Source organism: Equus przewalskii, chromosome 10 (assembly GCF_037783145.1).
Source record: "Equus przewalskii isolate Varuska chromosome 10, EquPr2, whole genome shotgun sequence".
Classification (NCBI taxonomy): domain Eukaryota; kingdom Metazoa; phylum Chordata; class Mammalia; order Perissodactyla; family Equidae; genus Equus; species Equus przewalskii.
The window spans coordinates 32,468,827-32,473,137 of NC_091840.1; positions in this window are offsets into that span (position 1 = coordinate 32,468,827).

Sequence of the window (4,311 nt, forward strand, 5' to 3'; positions counted from 1 at the left end):
GTGAGATATCAAAGAAATTATGGAATCTCAGCTTCCTCCAGGGACACCTGGTCACTCTCCTCTTTTGTTAGAGGTACATCAAAGAAGATGTTTAAAAAGCATTGCCCTCGCCCTATTGTTTGCAGAGTAGAAGGACATTCTACAGCATCTTGAAAAGCTTGTATTTCTTAAGAGAAGAAGAAGAAAGCAGGACAGTAAAGGTTCTTTCACTCCCCTCCCCTGGCCTCTGTCCGCTTCTTAGCGCTTCAAGAAGATTGAGAGGTAAATAATCATTCAGCCCTCCCCAGGTTCCCACCAGAGTGGGAGGAATTTGTTACAGAGGGTTGGCATAGCACCTCACCTCATTCCAACCTCCACGACAATCTTCCAGAGGATGCTATCCTTGCATACTCCAAGTCATCTGGTTGGAGCCCCAGGAAGAAATAGTGATAACTAGCCACTTATGGTAGGTCCGGGAGAGCACATACCCTAGCACCCAGTGGGCACTGCCCACCAGTGACGGGCTCGTCAGCAGAGGATTGGGGTGCCTTCTCAGGGATGTTTATTGAGGACTTCAGTCTCCATCTGGCACAGAGACGGAAGGATGCAACTTCACAAGACTAGGGGCATGTGGGCTCTGTAGCTTCTGAAAGATCCTCCAGACATCTGGGAAATAGGTGTCGAAGTTTCACTTTAAGGTTGAAAAAGGGGCTTGAGCTGCTATTTTCTCCCAAGTGTAAATGGACCAAGATTCACATGCTCCCCATGATCTCTTGGCTCTCTCTGATTCTGTGCAGCTTAGGATGGGCAGTGGGCCTCTAAGTCAGGGAAAATAGAAGAAAGAAGAGAATAATCCAGAAATTATACTTTATAGCTATACTTTAAATAGCCACAGTACTTTAATCAGGCTAGAAAATGGTTTCCAGAAACAGCTTTAGAACTGACAGTCAAGAACTTGGACTTAAATGACTAAGTTAAGGCAAGGTAATTTTTATACCAGTTTTATCATCTCTATCATCAAAACAAATATTATTGATTGCTCTATGTAATTTAGAGCTCTTGAGGAGTTTATGATCTAATTTGGGCAACAGGAAAGATGCATAAAGAGAGAATAAATAGGAAAAGTAAAGGGGAGAAAAAGAAAACCAATGTACAATGCTCCCTGGGGCTTGGCAGATAGGGAAGGCTTCGTGGAGAAGGTAGGGCTCGAGCTAGATATTGGACTTGGACAAGAAGGGAGAGCAAGCCACGCATCGGGGATGGCTGAGGGAAAGGCACAGAAACAGGAATGTGCATGGCATGTTGGGGCGAAAAAGTAGGTTAATTTGACGAGAGGGAAGAGCTTGGGTAGAGGAGCGATGTGTGATGTAGTAGGAGAAATAGGAAGGTAGGCAGAAAAGAACCTTGGCTGAAACTGGAGACTTTGTCTTATGGGTAGTAGAGAGCTCTGCGGTGAAAACTTTAGCATAGGGAAAAGGTGGATGGAGAGAAGTGGTGGCAGGGAGACCAGTGAGAAGGGTGTGACATTAGAGGAAAACTGAGGTGATTCAGGGCAGAATCAGAATGTGGGGAAGGCAAGGAAGTGACAGAACCAAGAGACTAATGAAGGCCAAATGGATAAGAGTTGGTAACTGAGACATGGGATATGAGGAAGATAGAGGAAGAGAAAAGAAGAGAAAAAGCACCCAGGATGACTCCCTGGTTTCCAACTTGAATGATTGAGAGAATTATCACATTTCCAGCAGAATAGTCCTTCCCCTTTCTCAACAAGATTCCTCTCATTCTTCTATTTCAGTTGTCCCTCAGAACTAAAGAAAACCCCATCACAGGTCCTAAAAGTGAATAACATAGGATTCTGATCCTTTTTGTGTGTAAAGAGAACCCGGGGGTATGTAACTTGCACAGGATCGTACAATGGGGCAGGAGCAGACTGGTACTAGGACCCACTAGATCTGATGATTCACAACAGAATCCTAAACATCAGAGCCTAAGGCAACCACCACAATTATTTAATGGACCCACTTCTCTTTACAGATAGGGAAGCTGAGTTCTGCAAAAGACGAGTGACTTCTCCAGGATCACATGGTCAGTGAGTAGCAAGTTAGGACTAGAACCTGGCTTGCAGAGTCTTAATCCAGTGCTTCTCCCATTTCCACTTGTTGCTTCATGTTTCATCTGTGTATGTGTGTGTCCACGGGCATGCTTGCTTGAGTGACAGCAGGCATTTTATGGGAATAATATTTTCTCTGTGGATTTACCACAAAGCTTACCTCATCAGACTCCTCACATAATAACAATAATAATTCAAGAGTGGCCTTTGTTTAACATCCCGAGTTTATTCATGACTTATGTGATAGTTGGCTTATCTCTCCAGCTCTACCCTGACCATGTCTGGGTTTATTTTGGGTCAAACTGTCTTGGCTGAGCTCCGAGATCTGTCACCTCTCCCAGTCCTAACCCTGCATTACCCTGCCAACACAGGAAACAGAACTGACGCCTATTTCATTTGAAGCAAACTTATCAAAATTCACAATGTGTGAATTAACTGGGAGGAGAAAGAATTGGGAGTAAGAAAAGGAAAAAATAGGCAGCACATACTACTTGGTGCTCAAAGAATCTCTAAGAGCGAGATAAAGAAAGGAAGGAGAGACGGAATACTGATGGGAGATGGGAGAAAGGCCTTGACCAAAAGGATTTTTTAATAAGATAAAACAATATTTTATTTTATTTTTTCCTGAGTGGTTTTGATGGTTTGCTTTCCAAATGTGAGGAAAGACAGTTAGAAACTAGAAGAAATTATCATGTGAATGGAATTTTCATCACTTATGTTTGCATAAAAGATTTTTATGGCAGAAAAGGTTTCTGAACCACTCTGGTAGCTGGGAACCATAAAAGTACCTTTAACAACACATCCTTACACATACCATAAACAACTCAGATCTCTGAGCCTTTCGCCTGCCAGGCTCCTTCTGGTCCCTGCCCGCATGAACTCACTTTAGATTAGCAGGTGTGGTGACCATCAGGAGCCTCAGGAAGCGAGACATAGCATAGAGGTCGGAGCATCACGAGGTCACCCGGCAGGTGCAGAGAGTGATCCCCTGATGATGACCACGTTAGAAGGGGAAGCTTATGAATGGGCCACGTTTGGGTGAGGATCTGAAGCCCAAGTTGCTCAACTGAAGGATGCCAAGCAGCCGGCAGCTGCGTATTTCATATTTTGGAAAATTGTTTTCCTGCCTTCCCATCAGGGAAGAGGGGAGGGGGCTGCACCCCGGCCTCCTCCGCCCCTCCTCCCTCCCCAGCACCCCTAGGCCCGTCCGTCCCTCCAGTCCGTCCGTTTTTGAGACCTGTCCGTCCTTTGATCCCCGTCCACCATCAGTCGCCCCAAGCCCTGTCCACCCTCCGCCAGCCTCTCGTCTGCTGTCAAAGGATTTTTGATTACAGTCATGCGTCGCTTAACAACAGGACACGTCTCAAGAAACGTGTCATTAGGCGATCCTGTGGTTGTATGAACATCACAAAGTTGTACTTGCACAAATCTAGAAGGTAATGCCTACTACACACCTAAGCTATAAGGTACTAATCTCATGGGACCATCATCGTATATGCAGTCCCTCCTTGACTGAATCATTGCTCCACCGTGCATGACTGTAATGAAGAGAAGGAAAGGACAACATTCTGCCCACTCCACCAGTGTGGTTCTTGGAAATTTCCTCTGCCTGCCCCACCAGGGTATTTCCTGGAGAAGCCCTGAACGAGACCCAGCCCTTCAGAACCCAACGTTCCGCCGCTAATTGGAAAAACTCATTGATTCCAAGTTTGTCACTCAGAATCCTGATGTTATGCCAATCTCAGAAGCCACCAAACATCCAATGAATCCTCCCACTAAAAAATACTTACAGAAGGCCACAGAGCCCTTCCTGTCTGTTGAGGGAGACACACAAGCCATCCCAGACAGTTTTCTCTCACAAATTTCTCCTCATTCTGAAGGGGCTACCTGGCAATGTTCCCATCCCTCCCAAGGGCCTGTGCTGCCCAGGGACCACATTCAGAGAAACTTTGTCATCTCCACACCTCTCCAGAGGCCAGGATGGCTTACATCAGAGCACGTGGGTTCCTCCCTTCTCTAGGGTAGAACGAGTGGATGAGTTTCAGAGAGGGTAAACATTGGCACATGGAGCCTTGCTGGGGACAAGAAGTCTATTTGTTTGGTGTTCTGGGAAACCAACAAGAGGAAATGCATTTTAGCCAGGAAAGAAAAAACAATAACCTGTCCAGATGTGAATGACAGCCAAGCCAGTGGGAGATAAATGAAAACGGACAGCTGAGAAA